The sequence below is a fragment of the Pseudorca crassidens genome, chromosome 18 (genome assembly GCF_039906515.1).
Source record: "Pseudorca crassidens isolate mPseCra1 chromosome 18, mPseCra1.hap1, whole genome shotgun sequence".
Classification (NCBI taxonomy): domain Eukaryota; kingdom Metazoa; phylum Chordata; class Mammalia; order Artiodactyla; family Delphinidae; genus Pseudorca; species Pseudorca crassidens.
The window spans coordinates 64,554,942-64,567,891 of record NC_090313.1 but is presented as its reverse complement, the minus strand read 5'-3'; the positions used below and the strand labels follow the sequence as shown (position 1 = coordinate 64,567,891).

Below are 12,950 nucleotides of genomic sequence, written 5' to 3'. Positions count from 1 at the left end.
GTTGTGTTGAATCAGTAGGTCAATTTGGGGAGTATTGTCATTTTGACAATACCTAAGTCTTCTGATTCATGAAGTCTTTCTATTTATTTAGGCTTTATTTTCTTTCTTTCAACAATATTTCATGGGTTTTATTGTACAAGCCTTGCAATTCTTATATCTATTCTCTAGTATTGTATTCTTTTTGATGCTATTGCAAATAGAATTGTCTTCTTAATTTTATTTTCAGATTGTTCATTGCTAGTGTATAGAAATACAATTGATTTTTGTATATTGATCTTGTAGCCTGTCACCTTACTATACTTGTTTGTTGGTTCTGATCATTCTTTTAGTGGAATTCCTTAGACATTTCTATATAAGAGATCATGTCATCGGCAAATTATTACTGAGTGAATAAACAAGTAAGAGCTGTGGCTCTAAAGAACATAAGGTGGAGACAATCTCCAAAGGTGGGCTTGAGAAGCCAACAGAATGGGATGCAGATGGAGGTAGGAAAATAAGTCAGGAGGAATGGTAGAGTCAGGTGAGTGGCAGGTCATAAAATCACAGGTAACTGGTTGTCAGCAGCTCAGTCGGTTTCATTGCCCTTATAGAGTTCTGGGTGCCTCTCCTGGGACTCATTTAAAGGATTCAATGGACTCCTTTCAGCTGCGTCACCAGTGGCAGGAAAAAGACATAAATCTAAGCCATTCTTTTTTTTTTTTTTTTTTCTCACTGCCTCTTTGATCATAAGGTCTTTATTCAAAATTAGCTGTCCAAAATGATTTGACCTTCACCAAATAAACAAATTTAACTTTATGCAGCAGCCTTCTTTTCCTCTGTGGTGGGTTTCTTTTCTGTGGGCTTCTTTTCTGCAGGCTTCTTTTCTGCGGGCTTCTTTTTAGCAGGCTTCTTTTTAGCTGCTGGTTTCTTGGTCACTGCAGCCTTTTTTCCCACCAAAGGCTTCTTTGGCTTCTTCAGCTTCTTAACGCAAATGGCCTCCTTTCCCTTCTTTCCCATCACAGGCTTCTTGCCTGGAATCCCCTTCTCATCTGATTTGGCTTCTAGTGCTGCTGCTACCCTATCCATCCGGATTTTATGGTTCCTGGCCTGGCGAAGAATGGTGTTCCGGCGCATGGTCTTTGCATATGGGTTTAGCTTCAACATGATTCTCAGGTTTTTCAGTGGATTCTTCTTCAAGACTCTGCGATGAATCTTCTTGCGTGGTGCTCGGAGGGCTCTTTGGATCTCTGGGCTTTTCAAGATTCTGCTAAGGTCTGTATTGAGCATCTTGTGCATGGGGAGGTTGTAGTTACTCTTGAGGGAGGCAGATTTACGCCAAGTGCCATACAGCTCATCTAACTTGCGGAAAGCACTTTCAGTCCAAATGCAGAAACGTCCCACGTGCCCACCAGGAGCAAGTTTCAAAATGTTCAGTTTGCTTACATTAAGCAGAGTAATTCCAGGGATGTTTCTGAAGGCCTTGATGATACCATTGTCCTCATTATAAATGATGCAGGGTCCCCTGCGCTGGATACGGCGACGGTTTCTCATTTTGCCTTTGCCAGCTCTCATTCGCTGCGAGGCGTAGACCTTTTTGATATCATTCCAAGCCTTAAGTTTCTTCAGGAGCAAAACAGCCTCCTTGGTCTTCTTGTAGCCTTCAACTTTATCTTCAACCACCAAAGGAAGTTCAGGAACTTCCTCTATACGATGACCTTTAGACATGACCAGCGCTGGTAAAGCCGAGGCAGCCAACGCAGAACAGATGGCATAGCGCTTCTGCGTTGTATTCACTCTGCGGTGCCAACGTCGCCAAGTCTTGGTTGGTGCAAACATGCGGCCCCCACGACACATATTTCCAAAAGCACCCTGGCCAGAACGGTGAGTGCCGCCACCTCGAGCCCTGGGAATTCGAGCCACAGCTCTGCCAGTACCCCAAGACTCAGCACTGGTTTGATGACCTGCTAACTCACTGACAGCATAGGGCTGTCTGTTGTTTTTGCGCAAGTTGGTGTGAACAAAGTTCACAATATCTGGTCGAATGGGAGCCTTGAACACAGCAGGCAAAGTGACATTTTTGCCAGATGACTCCCCCTTTTCAGAGTACACTGATATCAGTGGACGAGCACACGCCATGGCGGGGAGAGGAGAAGGCCACGCTCCCCTCCACCCGGCGGCTCCCACAGGAAAAGCTAAGCCATTCTTGATGTTCAGGATAGTTTCAGGCAAGGCTGTGAAGCAGGCAAAGTGTAGAAGAAGAGAAGAATTAAATTTTATTGCCTGCTGTGTACCAGCATTTTGCACGTATTGCTTAACCCTCACAGTATTTTTTACAGCTGCAAATTTGAATTGGTGTTCATTTTTTATATACAAATGAACTGTATTTGTGTAGTGGTAGCTCAACCGTAAGGCACTTGCCCATTTCCCCAGTCATAAGACAGGATCGAAAGAGCTCATTTGTCAATTAGTTGTTTGAAAAAATGAACAGCATATAGATATATAAACAATACCCTACATCAGTGATTCTTAACCAGGAGTGTTTTAGGAGAAAATTCTCCATGGATCTCTTGTGTTTTGACATGTTTTGTGAGCTGGGGGCACTGCACTTTTGTTCAGACTATCTTTTCAACTGTCTTTTCATGGAAGATTATAAAGCAAATTGCCTTGAGAGACAGAAATATTGTCTTCTTCCAGGGCAGAGGGCAGATTTACTTGATGTCTAGGGTAATGAAGATAATGTCTCACTCTGGTGTCAGTGTTGGGTAGGTTTGCTTGCAGTCCCTTGAAAAGATGTGGGTTTCTTGAACTTGGGGTTCCTCTGCTTTGACACAAACCCAGTATGTGCCCAGTTATCTGCCTGGCCACTCTGTATTACCCTGCAGTACTTGAGAAACAAGGGGACCAACTCGAACATGAAGCTTATGTTGCTTGCCGTGCCATGAGTAATAAGGTCCTTTGCCTCTGACCCAGGAGTCTCATTCTTCTCTGGCACCCATGCAACTGTGGTGGCTAAGTTGTGGCAGACTCCCGAGATTCAGATTCAGTATATATGTGTGTAGGTTATATATATGTATATATATACTTATATATGTGTACGTAAGTTCCATGGGTGGTTCTGATGCATGTGTCTAGTTGAGAACCACTGTTCTCTTGGTGGTCAGGCAGGCAGGCCTCGGAGGCTGGCTGAGCTTCTAACAGGGAACAGTTTACAGTCAGAGGTACCCAGCAGGGTTCTGGAGACACTGCACGGTAAGAAGGCGGGTGCAGTGGTGTCCCCTAGGGCCAGCTGGGCCTGTCTGACAGTCTCAGCGGGCTCTGCCTGCTAACATCGTTTGGGTGAGGTGGTAGGGAATGTGCATCCACAGCTCCTCAGAGAACAGCCTTCCCCAGACGGCAGTGATGGCGCTGACCGTGGACTTGGCCCTGAGCATTTTAGCCGAGCTGTGGGAGGACTCTCTCTCCTGGAAATTCTGCTGCTGATATGTGCCTCTCAAATTTAAAACAGTCTCTGAAATGATAACAGTTTCAATATTTACAACAAGAACCTTCTATTTGTGTCATATACATCACACACACACACACACACACACACACACACACACACACACACACGCCCTCTCGAGCTGTATGGCTTGTTACATGCTTTGAACACCTTTTGTATTCACCAAACTGTCCTTGATGGCTCTGCTGCAGGGAGCTGGAGAATAAAGAAAGCTTTCTTGTGTGCTGAGTTAGATTTCCCACAGGCTGGCTTTTCCTGGGATGTGGAATGTTGGACTTTTCCTATGCTGGTTGTGGTGAGGTCCCAGTGTTTGCTGAATGCTCCTAGAACCTTAACATACTTTGTTCTCCCTGATGAAAAGAGCTTCTCTAAAGCAGGCAGCATCCACAGGAAAGGGATGAGGTATAACTACAGAAAGGAGGAGGATCAGACAACCCTTGAGAGAGACTCATGCCAAGAGCGTCCTGAGCCTCAGGGATCCTGTATTCTAATCTGAAAAGTGGAGAGAATTTTTTTTTTTTTTTTTTTTCCGGTACGCGGGCCTCTCACTGTTGTGGCCTCTCGCGTTGCGGAGCACAGGCTCCGGACACGCAGGCTCAGCGGCTCCGCGGCATGTGGGATCCTCCCGGACCGGGGCACGAACCCGTGTCCGCTGCATCGGCAGGCAGACTCTCAACCACTGCGCCACCAGGGAAGCCCAGAGAGAATATTTAACATCACAGGGTACTTTCAGATAATGTGTGTTAAGCATTCAACACGTAGGAAATACTCCATAGTGGTAGTCATAAAGACGATTATTAGCTGCCCTCTCAGCGGTTTTCCCTTTCCACCCCCATCCCAGGGCAGAGGATCAGGGAAGTGGGCAGTGGTGTAGGTGTCTAGCTGGGAGGGGTGGGGTGGGAAGAGATTGCAGATGAAGAAATGCCGCCCCTGCCCCTCCTCGGGAGTTCTAGCTTCAGCCCTGTTCTGCAGATCTCTGTGCCACTGTCCCCAGGTGGATCCCCTGGTGAACACTCCACTCCACCCCCTCCACCCATTTCCCCCCTGGGAATCTGACTTGAATCTTTTGTCTGGAGGCTCGATTTCCCAGCAGTTATCACAGCATGGGATCTCTACCTGCAGGGCGACCACTCCCACATGTGGAAGGATCCAGAAAACCACCTCCAGACACAGCTTCCCACCCCGAGACTGCAGCTGAAGGGGGCAGTGCTATCAAAGGCCACGCTGGTTATGGGCTGTCGGCCTCTCCCCTCAAACCGCCCCCAAGACCACAGGCATCTCAGCCAGGCCAACCCTGCTTTCTTTTCCTCAGAGTGGCTGTAACTACCATCCACACATTTGGGTTTGCTCTTTTGCCAATTTCTCAGTCCTTTCACGCCTTTTGAGAGGACACTACCAGTCATCCGATTCCCACCCTCCAGCTACCTGGAATTGGGACTGGGCGATAAATTACAGAGCCAAATGCGTGGACATGTGACGCAGACTCGGCCAATCACCATCACCTCATCCTCAGCCACAGTAATTGGCTCTAGGGCTGAATACGTCACCCACACCCAGCGAATCAGAGCCCTCCTACGGAATTTCCGCCCTTTTTGTCTACTCTTTCATTTTGGCTCGTCCTTAACTGGGATGGCGTCGAGCTGGGGTTACCTGAGCTCATGTCCTTGTCCCCTGACACGCGGGAAAAGGAGACTGACAGCAAAAGAGAATATGCTGAGTCGTTGCTTTAGTTCTTGAATCCAGTGGTGCCTGAGGCCACGTCTGTAGCTGCCCTTTCAGTTACCTGAACCAGTAAGTTCCACACTCTGCTTAATGATTTGCGCTGTTTCTGTCATTTCTAAACTTTAAAGTTGTGATTAATACAAACGTGTTCCCCATGCAATTCCCCAGTGCAGGTGTTGATATGTCTCTATCCATTTAACCTCTGATAATAAACAAATGTTGGCTGGCCCCCCAGGTCTTTCAGGCTCTGTCCTGTGTGATGAACCCTTGCTTCTTCACTCTGTTTACAGCATTGCTGTCTTTGCCATTCATTATTATTATTATTATTATTATTATTATTATTATTAAAGTCATATAAAGTTCTGATTGATGATTTAACAGGTTGTTTTCTGCAAAAGATAGCAGACTTCTTCAGGATGATGTTTACATTTTTAAAAACATCTCTTTCAAGATGACCTTCATTCTGAACACATATTCAATAAATAATATTAATTAAATAAGAAACATTTTTCCAAAACATAGAACCGAACCCACTGCCTCCTCTAAACAGTATCACATTCCCTGGTGGTCAAGCCCTTGGCTGGTGGCGATCATTTGATGCTCATATTCTTGGGGTGGAGTGGCTGAGCAGAGGTACATGTGGAAAAAAGCCAGAGGAAGAGATGTTTGCACAACTTCTCTAAAATGAAAATTGTCTTTGGAAAGCTCCGGTAAAGCACACGTTCGTCGTTGTTTTTCTGACTTGCTGCAGGACCAGAGTGATTGTGAGACAGCAGACCCTGGTTCAGCTGGAAGAAAGGAGCAGGGTCTGAGATGGGGGAAGGTCGGTGGCACAGAAAGAACCCATGGCTGAACCTTTGACGTCTTCTTGGTCTGTCTATGGAAAGCCAAAATTTTCTGATTTGAGATCCGTTTTTGCATCTACTTTCTTACTGAGGGAGACAGAGCTTTTGATGCATTTAATACAGGCAAATTCTTTTTAGATGGCCAAAACAATAGATACAGTTTAAACTTTCTTGATCTCCTGAGCAAACATTTGAGAAATGCAAATAAGGCAGATTAAGCTAATCTCCACTCAAGAAGGTCTTCCTTGGTGGCCTTCCCTTCTGTGGACCTTTGGAGAAAGGAAGCCTTGTGCAGAGCTCCTGCCAGGGTGGCAAGATGGGTCGGTGTTTACTGAGTGTGTGCCTACAATTCTTTTTTTATTTTTTAATAAAAAATTTTTTTGCCTACAATTCAAAGAGAAGGAAGGATGGGGAATTCCCTGGTGGTTAGGGCTCCGTGCTTTCATTGCCAAGGGCGCAGGTTCGATCCCTAGTCTGGGAGCTAGGATCCCACAAGTCACATGGTACGGCCAAAAACAAACAAACAAAAAATCCCAAACAAACAAAGAGAAGGAAGGGTGGACTTACACCGTTTGTCAGAGATTAGAAAGAGTTATGAACAGATTAGCTGAGAACACTTACTGGGTTAATCCTATGTTTCAGTCTGGGTGCTGTCAAGAAAGGAGATCCCAGGGCAGGGAGTTTAGGAGAAGGAATTAATACAGCATGCTAGCTATAAGGGGTTGCAAGAGCTGAAATGGGGTGGGGGGATGTGAGGAGGTAGGGGCGGTGGAGGTAACCCAGAGATTAACAACTTCAGGAAGCTGCTACCACTCCTAGGACTAGAGGAACTGGAAGCTGGAACTATGGGGTAGGGGCTGCCTGAGGCCCCAGGGTTTTGGCTGCCCGGCTGGAGCTGCAGCTGGAAGGGGAAGGCCATGGTGATGGTGGAGAGTGGGGAGGGAGAGGGCAGGGGCTGTGTGGCAGACCTGGGTCCAAGGAGGAAAAGTGGTCACTGCCAGCGATGCAGCCACTGCCCCAGGCAAGGCTGGAAAGGGGGGTGGCCAGGATGGGCTGGTGTATGCCAGCTTCTCCCCTTCATTCACCCGTGCCTCCCACTGGCCCAACCTAATGGAAAGCGAGTGGGAACAGGAACCTGGAAACTTGGCCAGTCCCCAGCAATCTGAGAGGAACAGGGAAAGGGGATGGGCCTGAAAGCAAGTAAGCAGGTAAGCTGCTCACCTGTGCCAGCTATTTCCCGACCACACGAGTCTGGTGTACTGCGGGGGCTCAGCGGCGGTGAGGTGACAAATGCAGTGTTCTGGTGAGTGGGGGCTCCCCCTCCAGGCTTCGGTGGACACAAACCAGTAGATCTACAGATGGCTTACGGGAGTAAAAGCCCCGTTTCCCAAGCGTGTCAGACCAATCCTGCTCTCCCTCAGTTTTCCCACAGCCAGCAGCTGCTACAGGGACTCAGATGAGGCAGGAAAAGGATAGTCTTTCAGCTCCCCTTCCTGACCCAAATCTCTTTCACCCCTTCCACCTCTGGGCATGAAAATAAGACAGTATTTATCTTAAAAAAAAAAAAAAAAGGAAAAAAAAAAGACTGTATTGCTACTGGGAGAAAGCTAAATCCCTAAAAATGACTTTTGCATTACACGACTAATCCACCTGATTTTCAGGGTTTGGTTAGCCCAAGTTTACAAATATTTTTCAAAAATCATTGACCTTACAAAGCTTTCATTTGACTTTCAGGTCCATTTCATTGTCCCCTGCCCGACTCCTCAACAACGATGATCAGGTTCGCCCTCTCCCCCTCCAAATATTCTTTCCAAAAATGTTAATTGAGCACCTTCTAAAGGCTTGAAGCTAGGGATTTGAAAATAAATGAGACACCTGCCTCTTCCCCCTTCTGTTTCCCTGTAATGATAGTTGGCCCTCCTCCCCAAGCCACCACTGCAGAATCCTCTCTGCAGGTGGTACCTCCCGAAGGAAAATAGCACACAAAGCAAGACACAGAAACCTCAGTGCTGCCACCCCCAGCGCCCCTCCCCCCCAACCCAGGGACCCTTGGGCACAGTCTTGGAATCCCTGGGCCTTTGCCAAGCAGATTTTGTAAACTCCTCTCCAGGGCAATCCGGAAAATAACATAAACTCCTTAGCAAAACTGTTGGGAGACAGAAAAAACATAAATTAGGCTTGCCGCAAACATTGCTAAATTTAAGATCTCTGTGCCCTTTGGCAAATCTGACAGCTGAGGCAAGAAATCCCTATGCACTAGACAAAGGCTTTGTGGGAAAGAATCAAATGAAATAATCAATTTGAAAGTGGTTTGCAAACTGTAAACTCTAAACGGATAGCGAGGTTTTTCCTTTGGTAATTTTCCTTCCTTGACGGAAACTTTCAAGAAGATTGAAGAGAAAGAGCATGAAAGAACATTACAGTGGGGGCTCTTGCTTTGATATAAGCGGCTGAATGACCACTGGGTGACACATGCCAGTGAGTTCCACGTAGGCCCTAAACACAGGCTCATCACTTAGGTTCATGTCTGAACAGTGACCTGGCCACTTCCCTTGGTAGAGCCCTCCTGAAAGAGAGGTGGCCTCAGTGACACCTCCCCTGGGCCCTCACCTCCAAGCCAAGAGACATGACATGCACAGGATCTGTGAGACACAGATTCCTCTCTCTGTGAGATGCAGGCTTCTCCTGGAGGCTTCACAGACTCAAGTTCATACTGTTCTAAGATTCCTTCTTCTCCAGGTGGAGGACAGGACCTGGGAGGAGCAGTGGGGAAGAACGCCTCCCAAATCTAGTCTCCCTCCCCCAGTTTCTCTCTCTCCCAGCTCTTCCCTCTGGCCCAGGAAGTCTGCTGTGGTCTGTTTGTTTCTAACTCTGCCCTCATGCCCCATACTGAAGGAGGACTGTATTTGTTTTTTCACTATATTGGGATTGCTATGTGGAGGTCGGAGTGGAGACTTTTTTCTTTGTTTCTTCTTTGTTGTTTAACTTTGTACAACAAAAAGTATTACTTAAAAAAAAATTATTCCCCTAAGTGTATCATCATTACTTAATGTCTTGGACATCCCAGTCAGGTTCTAAAAAACCACCAATTCTTACTTCCAAATATTTTACTACTACAGCCCATGCCTCAGGGTGATAACATCCAGAGGAGGATAATAACTACAGCAGTCTCTTCAAGTGTTTCAGTTGATTCTTAGTTCTTCTTTGTTCACAGCTCAACGTAGAATTCTTACTTCTTTTGGGTAGAAGGAATTGAATTTAAAAGTCAACAATCTAGGAGCTTCAGAATTATTGCAGCCGCCTACTACCTTCCAGAAATAAGCACCCACGAAGACTACAGACTCTGTTTTCTTTTCCTGCCTCTCTTTTTTAAATTGGGATATAGTTGTTTTATAAAGTTGTGCTTAGTTTCTACTGTACAGCGAAGTGGAGTTCCCTGTGCTATACAGCAGGTTCTTATTCGTTATCTGTTTTATACATATTAGTGTATATATGTCAGTCCCAATCTCCCAATTCATCCCACCTCCCACCCCCCAGACTCTGTTATTTATTACCCATATCTGTTCTATTACTAATGTTCTCAAATCAAATTTAAGCTTGAAAACAGCTTTGTTGACCTCCCATCCCCCCTCATTGCACGTTCAACGTGGCCAAGAAGCTGTTTGGATCACCAGACTCTGCTGTCAGTGAGGCTGACCTGATGCCCTGTTTATCCTTCCTTTTATTCTTTAGGAAGCCCTTCCTGACCCCCTTGTTGGGCTACATGACCCTTCTCCACACTCCAAAGCACCCTCTGTAAAGCTCTCCCTGAGCTTGTGTAACAATCTGTTGAAATTAAGTCTCACTCTCCTTAGTGCCTGGCACAAAACAGGTGATCTGAAATTCCTGATGGAAAGAGAAGGATTGTGTGTGTGGTGAGGCATGGGTGATGAGAAGATGAAGGACACATTTTTCATTTGCCTTTATACGCACTGCTGATCGTAACTTCACCCATGTTCCAAGTCTTCTCTGAATTTTAGAAATTTCTGATCACTGCATTCTCTGTTTGCAGGTTTGGGTGATGCAGGAACACCTTAGAGTCATCCCAGCAATGTTCCCAATCACTGATTTGCTGGATTGCTTCTGTGAACAGCGGCAGGAGACAGCTTGTCCAGTTCCTGGTGGAGACAGCAAAACCTGTGGTCGCTCGCGAAGGTGAGGTCTTGTTCCTTAGGACTTCTTCAGGTTCAGGAAATAGAAATCACTTGAACTAATGGAAGTAAAAAGGAGAAAGTCTTGTAAGGACACCAGAGTGTCTCATAGAGCAGCGCAGTCATGAAAAGTCAGAGACCACAAAGCAGTGGGCTCCCAGGAACCCGGGGGTCCCTGTCCCTGGCTGTCTCTCTGCTTCTCTCTGTGCTGCAGGCTGGTTGGCTCTGCTTCTCAGCCCACATGAACAGGAGAACTCTTGAGTTTACAGCGTCTCTCTTCTGTCAGACCAAGGCTGGGGTGCTTACCGTCACCTGCTCTGGGAGACGCAGTTCTGCTCATAGCTCGCCGTTTGTAACTCCCATTTACCAAAGCAGTCACAAAACTCAAAAATAATTCTAACAAGATTGAAAAATCGTAATTATAACAGTTTTGTTGGCTGGTATTTGTGATCCGTGGGGCTCGGGGCCTCTCTTGCCCAGCTAAGGGAGGTTTGCTTAAATTCCCAGAATCTCTGAGTAAATTCAGATCAACCCACTATTAGTACCAAAAACAAAACCAGGAAACCCAGTGTTACCATTTTTATATAATGTCCTTTTAGAAATTCTCACTAATGCATTAAAACATTAAATAGAAGGGACACAAACATCATATTATATATAAATTTAATATATAACTAAGGAGGCTTCACATAGAGAAGGAAGAGTCATTTGATACATTGTGAAGGAATTCCTAATTGACAATTCAGAAGCATATCTTTGGCCCTGACCTCTCTCCATACACCAGATACTAATGTAATTCCATATACGTTCAAGAGTTACACACTTAACAATGAGCTATTGGAGGGAGAAAAACCAGAAGAAAATAAAAGTGAATATTTATCAAATCTGTATATGGAGGAGAACTTTTTTTTTATTTTTATTTTTTTTGGTTGCGTCAGGTCTTCATTGTGGCACGTGGGCTTCTCTCTAGTTGAGGCTCGCGAGCTCAGTAGTTGCAGCACGCGGGCTTAGATGCCTCACGGCATGTGGGATCTTAATTCCCTGACCAGGGATCGAACCCACGTCCCCTGCATCAGAAGGCAGATTCTTTACCACTGAACCACCAGGGGAGTTCCGGAGGAGAAGTTTTTAAGTGTAAATTTTCCAGAAAAAAACACAGAAAAGCAAAAAACACAACTGCAAGTTTTTTAAAAATTAAGTGACCACAGTATAGCTGAAATAAAATCATACAGCAGAACTTAAATAACACAGCCAACAGCAGAGTGGAAAAAGAATTTGCAGCAAACCAGTTAGGAGTTAATATCTTTAGTCTGTAAATACTTCATACAGGGGCTTCCCTGGTGGCGTGGATTAAGAATCTGCCTGCCAATGCCGGGGACACGGGTTCGAGCCATGGTCCAGAAGATCCCACATGTTGCGGAGCAATTAAGCCCGTGTGCCACAAGTACTGAGCCTGCGTGCCACAGCTACTGAAGCCCGTGCTCCGCAACAAGAGAAGCCACTGCAACGAGAAGCCCATGCACTGCAACGAAGAGTAGCCCCCGCTCGCTGCAACTAGAGAAAGCTCACGCGCAGCAACGAAGACCCAACACAGCCAAAAATAAATAAATTTTTAAAAAAACTTCATACAAACTGATAGGAAAATTGCTTAAAATCCTGTAGTTTAATAAACAAAGGATGTGAACTGGCAATCAACACGAAAGAGGAAGTGAAACTAGTAAACAGGCGTTAGAAAATGTGTAGTCTCGCAAGTCAAATTGATACAACTTTAAACTCCGGAACGAGGCCCCCTTTTCCACACATTCGCGTCTTTTTTTTTAATGGAAATACCCAAAGTTCTTGAGAAGGTAGAAAAACCAATGCCATTTATACAAGGCTGGTAAAATGATCAATTAATACAAACACTTCAGAAAATAATTTGGGGAAATTTACTCCTTGACTCACTATTTCTACTTCCTTGAGTCCAACTCCAACATAGGAACAAATATATTCGTTGTGGTGATATCGATAAAGAAGAAAAATTTCAAACAAACATAAGGTTCAATGCTGGTAGAAGCACTTAGCAAATTAGGTCCCATTCTCTCATGCACACAAACATTTACTGAGCACCTCCTGTCAGCCAGGGTCTGTGGAAGGAGCTGAAGAAACAAAGATGGACCAGGCAGATTCTCTGCCCTGCCTGACAGTGTAATGGGGCATATTACATGAGGTGGAGGGGAGAAAAAGTAGGGAGCAGACATTTATTGAGGAGCTATGTGTTTGGCATTTTACATACATCACCACATTTCATCCTCTGAAGTCCTGAGCTGCATAGTCCTTGAGGGAGAGCAGAGAGGAGCCATACAGCGCCACTCATACAGAGCCGGCCTGCGCCGCGTTCTTTCTCTCTTCCGTCTCTGGCCCTCACTCCCTGCCTCTCAGCTCAGCCCTGGGAACAATGGTGGGTGACAAGTTTTTGCTGGAAGAAGGGGCTTTAGCTTCAGAGCTCCCTGCCAACTGAATCTCTAATCCCCTGCAGGGTAGAAATTCTAGAGCCACCACCAGCTAAGAATTCCAAAGGTTTTTCCTGTTAGCATCCCAGGGAATTGCTCTCTTCCTGCCCTGCCCTCCAGCTTGCATCTCAAACTCCTCAGAGTATTCTGCCAACAAATGTTACTCTTTTGACAGAATCCCATCTCCTGTAAACTAGTTGGGATTATAAATAGCAAAAGA

General features: G+C 45.7%; 1 pseudogene; it reads right to left on the bottom strand.

The window, feature by feature from the left end:
- Window positions 1-718: 718 nt before the first annotated feature.
- On the bottom strand, window positions 719-2,169 carry LOC137210972 (large ribosomal subunit protein uL4 pseudogene; annotated as a pseudogene).
- Window positions 2,170-12,950: the final 10,781 nt, after the last annotated feature.